General features: G+C 37.6%; 1 pseudogene; it reads left to right on the forward strand.

Annotated features, from left to right (window-relative positions):
- The first annotated feature begins 1,455 nt into the window (after positions 1 to 1,455).
- On the forward strand, positions 1,456 to 2,105 carry LOC114511393 (annotated as a pseudogene).
- The last annotated feature ends 11,338 nt before the right edge of the window (positions 2,106 to 13,443 follow it).

Genomic DNA, 13,443 nt, shown 5'->3' on the forward strand with positions numbered 1-13,443 from the left:
CAGGTCTCTGACTTTGTGAGTCCCACCACACAGCCCTTCCCTGAGCTTGTCAGGATTAGTATGTGGCCACTATTTTGTTCACACCTTCCCATTTCTAAACAATGCATTGGTGAACTATTTTTGGTTAAATAACATTGTCTCAAGTGTGAGGTGGGATAACATTGTCTCACGTGCGAGTTGGAAACTATTTTTGGTTAAATAACATTGTCTCAAGTGCCAGGTGGGATTCTTAGGAAGACTTAGTGGCAACGTTTGTCTTGCTCAAAGATAAAACTATTGGTGATGTAGCAAGACCTCAACAGTGCATGGAAGTCAAAGACGAATGTACTCAAAAGAAAAAAGGAGGTAAATGGGAAACAGTTTCACAGGACTATGTTAAGACAAACATTCTGGATCATTTCTACCCAGTAAGCTATAATGATCTAAGCTTTGTTATTTGTCTCATTTCTCTGTATTCATCTTGTACACCATTTACTTGTAGTTTGAGGGAACACTACACACTTCTTCAGTATAAACATTCTCACCATGAGATGGGATTGCATTTACTATGGGCCAACTGCAATTAACTATTTATTAATAATCTGATTTTCATTAGCTCTACACTTAGGAGCTGTAAACTTAAGTTTAATTTGGGGACCAGGTTGCAAGAACACAATGCTATGAATTACAATTACCATCTACAAGTTCCACAGGTGAGAAAGACAATAAGAGTTTCACAAGTACATTTCCTCTGCTTCAGCAGCAGGCCTGGAGGGCTGTGTTTTTATAGCTACTTCAGCTTCCATTTAACTAATATAGTTAGTATCCCTTGTTCAGTTTGGGTGTAAGGACATTCACATAATTAAAGTGTAGTGTTTATACATTTAATCCCTTCCTCAATACCCTTGTTCCACTAACCTTCCACAACTTTCCTTGATTTTCTTAGTTTGTCTCTTTTTACTCACTTGCAAATAAACTACTTGTTAAGAGAAGCTACTTACTTTTAACCTCTCTTGAGAACACACACATCCATTTTTTTCCTTTATCAGTAACGTTTCTTCTGAACTTCAAAATATCACCAGAAAGGGTGATATTTTGTGCCCAGGCCCAGGGCACAATGGCCTAAAGCCGACTGTTAGGGTGTGGGTTCTTGGGTTAGTGCAGGAAGAGTCCCACAACATAAGTCCAGGTAATTTTGAGAGTAGGCTTATTAAACCAGGGACAGGAAATATGGATGAGAGTAGAATGAAAACAGTAGAAGAGAGACTGGGTGGGTCTGCTGTGGCTCTCTTCAGACACTGTGAGAAAGATGTGAGGATAGGATGGGGCTGATTTCTGCTTATAGCAGATTCGCAGAAAAGGGGTCTTGGGAACAAGTTCAGGAGGTTTCCCCTGATGAGTTGCTGTTGCCCATTGCTCCCTGGTTGCAAGTTTCTTGAAGATCCATTAAAGTTTAGAAGAAAGAAATTTTACTTGCAAAGGATATTTGAGTAGATGTGACTCAAGAAGAACTCATGCTGTGGCAGAGAGTGGGACCCAGTGGAAACTAGCATGGTGACAGAGTGCAAGACTAAGTTGTCCAAGAATTTGCTGTGCATGAAGTTCATGCAAAGAAGATTGTACTCAGAAACCAAGAAACAACTATAACAGTAAGAGAAGAAAACTACTAGTGAAGAGCACTGGTACTTGGATTTGCCAGAGCTTAAGGAGAAGGACAGTTTTAAAATAGAAGAGCAGAATTTCTTGTTATGTGAAGATCTTCTCTATGGAACAATGCCATTCAGAGGATTAAATCCTGAAGTTGAGAAACTAATGATTCAGATGAATTCTAAGAACAAACAGAAGAAGTTCAACATGAAAGAGTGAAGTTTGATGTGTCGATGAAGAAATGGCTAGAAGATATGGGGCTTTGGTGGGGACAATTGGAAAAAAATATTGTCACAAAAAGAGACTGTACCGATTATGAAGAAGGTGAAAAGGGAGATATAAAACCAACTAAAGCAAAGAAGATATTCTTAAAGCCACAAGATAAAAATATCCATTTTTATCTTAAAAATAGAGCTCAGGAACGCCTTATGAGAGTTAACATGTTTTGGAACTCATTCCAGTGGTTTCTCTATAGTTAGCAATACCGTGATGTTTATTTATAAAGAAATGTACAATTTTGAACACATGCTGTTCTTGAAACAGATGTGTGATGGATATTGTACATCATTATTTAATGGTATTCATCGATAGTGGGTTTTTAGCTGTTGATCTTCAAGTGTACAAAGGTACATGGTTGGTTCCTAAAAATTTTTTGACCCCAGATTTTTAAAATAAATCTCTACAGTCATTGTCCTTAAATTGACTCACAAATTCATGCCAGTGTTAAAATCATCCTTATGTTACCATTTTATTTTAGATTACTAATAATGTCTAGCCAGTTCGTATATTTTAAAATAAAATATCGTGGAAATTTATTATAAGTAAATTCATCAAGAACAACCATGTTTCTTCTCTCTGAAGTATTTGCATGTTACCAAGTCGTTGTAAATTGATGGAATTACAGGGGATGGTTGTTGTTAAAACCTTTAAAAAATTAAAAATGTTCTGTTAAAAATGAAGATGAAGAAGAACACATGCTGGTTTCTATGCCTCAAGCAATTCTATCTACTTTGAAAAAGTAAAGATTTTAGGTGAGGTCTCGAGGAAGAGCTCAGTAAGATATTCATCAGTTTTTTCAGGGGTGGCCTTTCAAGGTTGTGGTCTCCACTAATTGGTTGCTTCTAGGATTGAAGTTTGAAATTACATGACCAGCAATTTTCCACATGAGGGAAGACCACCCTGATGGGAGGTCCAGCACAAATTAGTTCATTGTTAACCACTTGAGGCTTTTCACTCTGGTGAGATTTTGTATTTGTCTATAAATTGTTAACCCAGTTCAGATATCTGTCTCAATTTCCCCATTTTGTTCTCCAAGGAACATTGCTAACTTCTTATAAACCTGCCTAAAAAAGAGAAACCTTAGAAAGAGTACCTTTTAAAATTTTTTTATTATTGTTCAATTACAGTTTTCTGCATTTACCCCCTCCACCTCGCAACCCAACCCAGCCAAACCTTCCTCCCTCCCTTGCTTCTACAACCCTTCTTGGTTTTGTGCATGTGTCCTTTATAGTTGTTCCTGAAATTCTTTCCCCCGTTATCCCCTCCCACCTCCCCTATGATTACTGTCAGATTGTTCTTAATTTCAATATCTCTGGGAATATTTCTCTTGTCTTTTCTTTTGTGAATTAGGTTCGTGTTAAAGATGAAACCATATAATATTAGTCCCTCACCACCTGGCTTATTTCACTTAGCATAATGCTCTCCAATTTTATCCATGCTGTCACAAGGGTAGGAGTTCCTTCTTAATCTCTGTTATGTAAGAAATCCATCCTGTAAATGTATCATGCTTTTTGATCCACTCTTTACTGATGGGCACTTAGGGTGCTTCTAGTACTTGGCTATTGTAAATTGTGCTGCTATGAACATTGGGGTACATAGGTTCTTTTGAATTGGTGTTTCAGGGTCCTTAGGAAATGATCCCAGCAGTGGAATTTCTGGGTCAACAGGCAGTTCAATTTTGAGTTTTTGGAGGAAATTCTATACTGTTTTCCACTGTGGCTGCACCAGCCTGCATTCCCACCAACAGTGCACTAGGGTTCCCTTTTCTCCACATCCTGCCCAACACTTGTTTGTTGATTTTGTTATGATGGCCATTCTCATAGGTATGAAATGGTATCTCAGTGTGGTTTTGATTTGCATCTCTCTGATGGCTAGTGGTGCTGAGCATCTTTTCATATGCCTGTGGGGACCATCGTATGTCCTCCTTGGAGAAGTGTCTGTTCAAGTCCTTTGCCATCTTGTAATTTTTTTTTTTTTGTCTTGCTAGAGTCGAGTCATGCTAGTTCTTTATATATTTTGGAGCTCAAACCCTTGTCCAAGTTATCATTAACAAATATGTTTCCCCATATACTTTGTTCTCTTCATGTTAATGCTGTTTTCTTTAGCCATGCAGAAGTTTTTAATTTGATGATATCCCATTTGTTTATTCCTTCCTTTATGTTCCTTTCTTTAAAGGACATATCAGTGAAGATATTGCTGCATGGAATGTCTGAGATTTTCCTGCTGATGTTCTCCTGAAGATTTTCATGGTGTCAAGACTTATATCTCAGTCTTTTATCCACCTTGAATTTATTCTTGTGTATGGTGTCAGTTGGAAATTGAGTTTCATTTTTTTCATGTGGCTCTTCAGATCCCCCAACACCATTTGTTGAAGAGGCTGTTTTTACTCCATTTTATGCATTTTTCCCCTTTGTCTGATATTAATTGACCATAGAGACTTGGGTTTCTTTCTGAGCTCTCTGTTCTGTTCCATTGGCCTATGTGCCCTTTTATTTTATTGTTGTTCAGTACAGTTTTCTTCCCTTTACCCCCATAGTAGCTTACCCCTGCAGCCTTTCCTAATTCCCTCCCATCTCCACCCCTCCTTGTTATTGTTCATATATCCTTTATACTAGTTCCTTCAAATACTCCCCCCTCCCTTCCATGTGTGTGTTCTTATGCAAGTACCAGGCTGTTTTGATCGCAGTGGCCTTATAATAAAATTTGATGTCAGATACTGTGACCCCTCCTGCTTTGTTCTTCTTTCTCAAAATTCCTCCAGCTCTTTGGGGTCATTTATGGTTCCATATAAATTTTTGAAATCTTTTTTCTACACCTGTGAAATATGCCACTAGTAGTTTAATAGGGATTGCATTGATTCTATACATTGCTTTGGATAGCATGGACATTTTGATGGTGTTAATTCTTTTAATCCATGGACATGTTACACACTTTCATTTGTTTGTGTCGTCCTTAATTTTTTTCTTCACCGTCTTACAGTTTTCTGAGTACAGATCTTTTACCTCCTTGGTTAGGTTGAACAGTAGGTACTTTATTTTTCTTGTTGCTATATCAAGTGGGATATTTTTCCTGATTTCTCCTTCTGGTATTTCATTGTTGGTGTACAAACATGCTTTTGATTTCTGAATATTGACTTTCTACCCCACTGTTTTGCCAAATTCATTTATTAGGTTGAGTAGTTTTTTTTTTCTTTCTTTTTTTTTGTGGGGTCTATAGGATTTTTCATGTATACTATCATGTCATCATCAAACAATGACAGTTTAGCTTCCTACTTTCTAATTTGGAAGCCTTTTATTTCTTTTTCTTGTCTGATCGCTGTGGCTGGGATGCCCAATACTATGTTGAATAGGAGTGGTGAAAGCAGGCACCCTTGTCTTGTTCCTGATCTTAATTTTTTTTCCCATTGAGTATGGTGTTGTCTCTAGGTTGCTCATAAATGGCTTTTATTATGTTGAGGAATGTCCCCTTTATTCCCACTTTGCTAAGTGTTTTTACCATAAATGAGAGCTGCACCTTCTCAAATGTCTTTTCCTCATCTGTGGATATGATTATGTGGTTTTTGTCTTTTTCATTTTGTTCATGTGATATATTACCTTTATTGATGTGTGAATATTGTACCATCCTTGCATCCCTAAAATGAATCCCACTTGATCATGGTGTAACATCTTTTTAGCATATTCCTGGAAGCAGTTTACCAATATTTTGTGGAGGAGTTTAGTATTTATGTTCATCAGCAATATTGGCCTGAAGTTTTCTTTTTTCTTATGTCTTTATCAGGTTTTGGGATTAGGATGATGCTGGCTTCATAAAAACAGTTTGGGAGTCTTCCACGTTCTTGGATTTTCTGGAATAATCTGTGAGGGATAGGGGTTAGCTCTTCCTTAAATGCTTTGTAGAATTCTCCTGCGAAACCACCTGGTCTAGGGCTTTTGCGTGTGGGGATTTTTTTGATTACTGCTTCAATTTCATCTGCTGTTATGGGTCTGTTCAGGCTTTCTGCTTCTTCTTCATTGACTTTTGGAAGATTATATTTTTCTACAAATGTGTCCATTTCACCTAGGTTTTCAGATTTCCTGACATACAGTTCTTCATAGTATTTTTTAGCAGTCCTTTGTATTTCTGTGGTATCAGTTGTAATATCTCCTCTTTCATTTTTTTATTGTATTTATTTGTGTCTTCTTTCTGTTTTTCTTGATGAGTTTGCTTAAAGGCTTGTTGATTTTGTTTATCTTTTCAAAGAATGAGCTATTGGATTCATTGATCCTTAGAATTGTTCTTTTGGTCTCTATGTCATTTAATTCTGTTCTGATCTTGGTTATTTTCTTCATTTTGCTTACTCTGGGTTGTCTTTGTTGTTGTTCCTTGAGGTCTTGTAGGCATGGGGTTAGGTTGTTCATTGGAAATGTTTCTATCTTCTTTAGGTAGGCCTGTATTGCTATGAACTTTCCTCTCAGGACTGCCTTCACTGTGTTCCATATGTTTTGGATTGTTGTGAATTCATTTTCATTTGTTTTCGGAAACTTTTTTAGTTCTTCCTTGATCTCATTGTTGACCCATTCATCGTTTAATAGCATACTATTCAATCTCCATGAGTTTGAGTGTTTTGTTTTGTTTTTTTTTTTCCTTGTGGTTGGTTTCTAGTTTCAGTCCCTTGTGATCAGAGAAAATGTTTGATATGATTTCAATATTCTTGAATTTGTTGAGGTTTGTTTTGTGTCTTATTATGTGGTCTATCTTTGAAAATATCCCATGTGCATTTGAAAAGAATGTGTTTTTTGCTTCTTTGTCATGAAAGGCTTTATTTATATATATTTAAGTTCATTTGATCTAGAACATTGTCCATTGCCACAATATCTTTGTATCTTTGTTGATATTTTGTTGGGAAGATCTATCCATTTTTGACAAAGCATGTTGAAATCCCCTACTATCATGGTGTTGCAGTCAATGTCTTTCTTGAAGTCCTCCAAGATTTTCTTTATGTATTTGGGCACTACTATGTCGGGTGCATATATATTTATAATATTTATGTCTTCTTCATGGATTCTGCCCTTGAGTATTATGAAGTGACCTTGGGTCCTTTTTTATGGCCCTTTTTTTGAAGTCTTTTTTGTCTGATATGAGTATTGCAACCTGGCTTCTTTTTTTTTTCTGTCTATTTGCTTGGAAAATCTGTTTCCAGCCCCTCACTTTCAGTCTGTGTAGGTCTTTTGTTCTGAAGTGGGTCTCTTGTATGCATATGTGTAGGTTATGTATTCTTATCCATTCAGCTATTCTATGTCTTTTGATTGGAGCATTTAATCCATTTACATTTAAGGTTATTATTGTTAGGTGTTTATTCATTTCCGTTTTTTTTTTACCTGTGTCCCTTTCTCTCTCTCTCACTGTTTTTTTTTTTCCCTATTCTTAAAGCACACCCTTTAACAACCCTTGCAGTGTTGATTTGAGGTATATTCTTGGAGGATTCTTTTGTCCAGGAAACACTTATTTGGCCTTTCATTTTAAGTGAGAGCCTTGCTGGGTGGTGAAGTCTCAGTTGCAGGCCTTGGTTTTTATTACAGGGAATATGTCCTGTCATTTCCTTCTGGTTTGGAGCATTTCCTTTGAGAAGTCAGCTGCTAGTCTTATCCAGGCTCCCTTGTATGTTACTTCCTATTTCTCCTTAGCTGCATTTAAGATTCTCTCTTTGTCTTGGAATCTTGCCATTTTAATTATGATGTGTCTTGAAGTGGGCTTCTTTGGGTTCCTCTTGATTGGGACTCTGTGTTTCCTGGATTTGTGTCAGCTTTTCTCTCATCAAATTAGGAAAGTTTTTGACATTACTTTTTAAACAGGTTTTCTTTCCCTTGATCTTCTCCTCCTTCTTGTATCCCTATTATATGGATATTGTTATGTTTCAGGTTGTTCTGCATTTCACTAAACCCCTCTTCATTCTTTATGAACATTTTTTTTCATTTTCTTGCTCTTTCTGGATGTTTTTTTTTTTTTTTCCTACCTTGTCCTCCAGCTCATTGATTTGATCCTTTGCTTCATCCAGCCTGCTTGGAATTCCTTCTAGTGTGTTTTTTTTTTTTTTATTTATTCCTGGGACTTTGTCCTTCATTTCTTCCTCTTTTATGCCCATAGTTTCTATTTCCTTTTTCATACTATTATAGTTCTCACCCAGTTCCTTGTAGTTTTCTGTGAATTTCTTGAGCATCTTTATAACCATTGTTTTGAATTCTATATCTGGTACTTTGCTTGCTTCCATTTCCCTTAGCTCTTTTAGTGGGCAGTCTTCTATTCCTTTTGATTTCATGTTCTTTTTTGGTCTCCCCATTTTAGGTGACTCTTTGTTTGATTCTGCACTTCCTGATATTTTATGTTGCTAGCTGTCCTTGTAGGGTGAACTTGTATGGTAGGAAGTCTGTGGGGTTCAGTGGTGTAGTCTCTTTGATCTCCTTGTCTGAATGCCCTAGGTTTCCCCTTCTTCTGTTTGTGTGGGTTTTCTTGCTGTACTTTGGTTTTTACCTTTTGGTGGTTCCTTTCTTGGTGATTTCTCTCCTCCAGTGGGTATACTGATGTTCACAGCACCCACCTATTCTTGTATGTGATCAGTGGCAGGGGATAGGCAAAATGGACTAATACAGAGGGAGAGTATGTAATGGGATTTAAGAACCAGCAAGTGGAGTAAAAATAGGAGATTCTTTGGATATGTATAGTGTTAACTGTGATATTTCACCCAACTAGCCACTTTTTATTACAGGTGAAAGAGAGATAAGACTTTTGTTAGAGGGGAGGATGATTGTGAGCTGAATTTAGAAAACAGGGTGCTTGCACAAGGTTAGGTGATGAGAAATAGTGGGAGTAAAGGATAGAAAGTAGGCATAAAGTAAGAGAAAATAGAGTTAACCACAACAATAATAATGCTTAGGAATAAAGCAAAGTGGGCTAAGATGAGGGAAGGTTGTTGTGCAGTCTGTACAATTGTAGGGAACAACAAAAATATTTACAATAGTACTTGAACAACAATAATATGGCAAGAAATATGTGATTTGGATAAGCAGAATGGAAAGTAGATGATCAAAAGAAGTCTGTTATTGGAACTCAAGTGAAGTGAAAGAAGGAAAATTAAAGTGAAATAAGGAGAGAATAAGGAAAACCAGTCAAATAATGCAATGAAAGAGAGAAACAAAATGAAGAAAACTAAATATATGGAAGACATATTTTAAAAATACTAATAAAATAAAAGTAGTAAAATAGTGGAAAAATAATAATACATATAAAAATAAAATGCCAGTTCTAAGGGATAACAAAGTGACATTTGTCTCAGTTTCTCAACTTGGGGGCTATTGTTGTTGGCCTCCCCCTTTGGATCTGTCTTTGGACCTTTCATAACTCCACACCTTATTGTCTTATTTGGGGGGAATAAAAAAAGGAAAAAAAAAACAGAGAGGAAAGAAAAAAGGAATAAGCCTCCTGCTCACTTTAACACCATTGAGGAATTTCTGCTGGTCCTCCTGGATGCCCCAGGAAGAGACAGACTGGGTTTCGCTTTCCTCCCTCTCTATGGTTTTGAGAGAATGCGGACCAGGTCTGGGCTGCCATATTCAGAGTTGCCCAGCCTCCAGCCCAGGTCTTCTGTGAGCTGCCAGGATCAAGAATTAGAGAAACTTTTCTATGAAATATTAAGTCCTCTTTTAAAGTAGTTTTGTATAGTGATCTTAATTCCAGCTAGTGTATCAGGTCTTAAAAAATAAAGAGAAAAATCATGTTGAGGCAATGTATTATCAACCGTTATGTTAAAAGAAGCGACTGACTTCGTGTTGCCATTGTTTGTACTGGAAAGGGCCCAAGTTGCATTGGAACATTTTGCAACAAATATTCTCTCAAGACTTTTTATTATTCTCTCTTTGCTTGAGAGAGACAGAATATTCTCTCTCTTCTTGAGACAGTTGCTTTATAAATATTATTTCCCCAATTAATTCAGTATCCAAAGCATTTAGCTCCAAATACCTTTCATGCTTCCAGAAAAAAAAAAAAAAATATGTGGGCACCATGGTTATATAAAAAAGCCTCACCCTTATCAGGTGAATGGGGCTGATTTGACCAATAAAAAATATGCTGCCTCCTCACTTTTTACAGCTGAAGGGGGGCAGGTTGTGATTTAAAATTGTCACTAGTTGATCAGACATCCCTACTATTTGCACTGAAGCTTTACTCCCAGGAAGAAGACAACTCAGCTGGATGTGAATGGAGAACAGATAATGTAGCCTCAGTACCTGCAAGGGCCTTTGAAATTTCCCCCAAGACAGCAATTTTACTTTGTTCTAAAATATTGATGAGCAGACAATGAAATACCCTGATCATTTTCATAGCAAACACATGTTTGCTTGTTTGTGTTTTCTCTTTCTAAAACTAATTTAGTTTCCTACAACCATTTTTAAGGTGAGCAGACTTCATTATAAAGTTTCCCAATGAACCATATTTGTTAAGTCTGTTCCTTTACCTTCAGGAACCACTTAATATATTAATTAGAATGGGTCAGAATAGCCAGAATCACATATTCCAACATTGAAATTTTTACTTTTTTGGTGAATACCTCAAGGTCCAAGAGAAAATCAATGAAACCTTCAAGTAGATTTTAAAATTGTATTGTAGTTTTAGAAATATAGATATTCGTAATTGTCTAAGAATACAGGTATTCCTAAATACCTAAGCTGGTTCACCTCTGCTTGAGACCAGCTATTCCCTGAACGGAACTGCCAGAATTCCTGGGTCATTCTTGTCAAAATTTATATTCTCATGTTCTCAAAGTCTATTAAGGAATGGGAGGTTAGGGGCTATAAATGAAATGAAGGAGAAAAAAAGTAAAAAAAATAAATACATAAATAGGGCAAGTGTATACTGAGAAACCTCAGAAAGCAGAGGACAAAGTGAAGAGACTGTAGAAGTGAAACTGGAAAAGACTTCCTGTCACTACCAAAGCCAATGAGCAATGACAGTGATTGAATCTTTATGGGTGCTATCATGGGTTCATAACTTAACTGACAATCTTATCTTTTCTTTCCAGGCAAACATTTATTTTTAATTTTCAGTTTCCTTGTTTTTTTTTTTTCAAATTTTCAGGATTTTAAAAATATTTATAAGATTTTATTTATTTATTTTTAGAGAGGGAAGGGAGGAAGAAAGAGAAAAGGAGAGAAAGATCAACGTGCGGTTGCTGGGGGTCATGGCCTGAAACGCAGGCATGTACCCTGACTGGGAATCAAACCTGCAACACTTTGGTTCACAGGACATATTCAATCCACTGAGCTTCGACAGCCAGGGCCAGGAAAATGGTTTTATGCCAGAGAATAAACAAGGTGTGGTGAGGGGTTTTGAAATTCAGGGAGGATCAGGTGAAAGAGGCTGGAACATTCCTGTCCTGGGTAGTTAGCTGTTCCTGGGTGTGGGTGGTCATCTGTCTGTCCCTGGAACACAAAGGCCCAGATGCCTCCACTTCTCCTCAGGCAATAATCTTTAGCAGTGCCCCAGGAGGTAGCCTGTTTTCTTAGGAGCGGTGATGGGCCTTATCTCTCTGTAGTTTCTGAAACCAAAGCTTTAACATATACATTACTTAGTAGTATAACTTTTTATGTTAAACTAAAATTTTCCAACTCTTGAGTCCCCTATCAGAAGGAGGGAGAATGTAGTGCTGGTATTTGCTATATTCAGAAGCCTTCTTTAGTTCAGAGACAGTTCTGAAAAATTTTATTAACTTTTTATAAAAGAATTTATCTATATCCTTCCTAGAAGATTTTAATTTCCAATACAGATATGCTTCCCATTTATTCAGTAGATTTTAGACCTGTCTTCTTTCTGATTGTGCATGAAAAATTTAATTAGTTGTCAAAATGATAGAGGGCTCAAGAGTAGGAAAATTTTAGTTTAAGGTAAAAAGTTATGACCCTAGTAAGATGGTCTGTTAGGGTATGAACTCACCATCTTCTCAGATGGCCATGAGAATTAAAAGCCCATAAAGATTCAATTGTTGTCATTGCTTATTGGCTTTGGTAGTGACAGGAAGCCCAAACACTGGTGTCTTTTTCAGTTTCATATTTTGGCAACTCTGCTGGGACAGATTTTGGGACTCTCCAGGAAGCCTGGGTATTTAGTCAGGAGCCCCATTGGCTGCCTGGGTTGAAAGGCTCCAGGTGATTTGCATTCAGAGAATCCCAAGCAGGTGCCCAGTGATTTCACTTGAGGCTTCTCTCCATCACTCCTGGCACTTGTCATCGTTTATCACATTTGTTTGAATCATTGCACTTTCTGGTTGAGGATAAAATCCTCGGTCACAACTTAGGTCATCTGGTAAAGATACCTTTCTGGGTTACAGAACTCAGTCTGAAAAATGATGTCCAATTTGGTTTGTTTACCCTCTGTCTGAAGGTGCTCTGTCTGGAAAAAGGCATCTTTTGATTTGGTTTGGGAACCCTCTGTTTGGAGCTCTGCATGGTAGAATGGGGTGAAAACACTCTGTTCTGGAAAACAGCCCACTAGGGCACGTTCTTGTAAATTGGTAGATGTCTTCTCATAGCCCGATGATAGAAAAGAAAATGGATTTTTCCTGTAAAACTGTTTGGCTTATATAGAATCTAGATTCAGGAGAGTGCTGGCCACTGAATGGGTCTTTGAATTACCACACTATACTGCAATTAGAGCTGTTTCGTCAAAGGTCAGGGAAGTTGGATGAAATGCCTTACATAGAAACTTTTATGAGTCGACATAATAAAGAGGCAGAATTAAAAGTAAATAAGATGATGCTTCAGAGAAAGGGAGTTTCCATGTCAAAGATGGGAGAAGTGTAGAGGAGAGAGACCAGGAAGATCTAGATGTTATTACTTCTGCAATCATGGTCAGGGTACCCACAGCCCCTCCTGATCCAGGGATCTCCCCCCTTATTTGGTGGAGGGAACTGGGGAAAGTGAGCCTGAAATGGTTTCACCATCTCTAACCCATCAGGGAACCAAATTTGGTGGAAGAAAAGCCCCTACCAGGGGAGGGCAATATCCTTTCTGGACACTTCCAGTGGGAGTAAGGCCAGAAGGCCAGCCTGCTGCACATTATTGGGCACATAATTTATTTTCTACATCAGATCTGTTACATTGGGAAAGCTCATACCCTACTTACCGGGTTGACCCTGCTACAATGACTGATTTGGTTGCATCCATTTTTGCCACCCATCATCCCGATTGGGCAGACACACAAACTTTATTGAACATCTTGCTTATGGGGGATGAGCACAGACTAGTGTTGCATAAAGCAAATGAAGAGGATTGGAGGATGCACCAAGAAAATCCAGATGGGGCCCCTGAGCCTAGTAAAGCCATACCGCTAACCGGGCCAAACTGGGATTCTAATACAGATGACCTTACTCTCTTAAAGCATTATAAGAGATGCATTCTTGAGAGAATGAGGAAAGGGGTCCCCAAGCAGAAAAGTCTTAATGTGGTACAGGAAGTGAAACAAAAGTTCACAGAGGGCTCTTCTGAGTTTCTTGAAGAATCTACCAAGCCTATA

The sequence above is a fragment of the Phyllostomus discolor genome, chromosome 12 (genome assembly GCF_004126475.2).
Source record: "Phyllostomus discolor isolate MPI-MPIP mPhyDis1 chromosome 12, mPhyDis1.pri.v3, whole genome shotgun sequence".
In the NCBI taxonomy this organism is placed as follows: Eukaryota; Metazoa; Chordata; class Mammalia; order Chiroptera; family Phyllostomidae; genus Phyllostomus; species Phyllostomus discolor.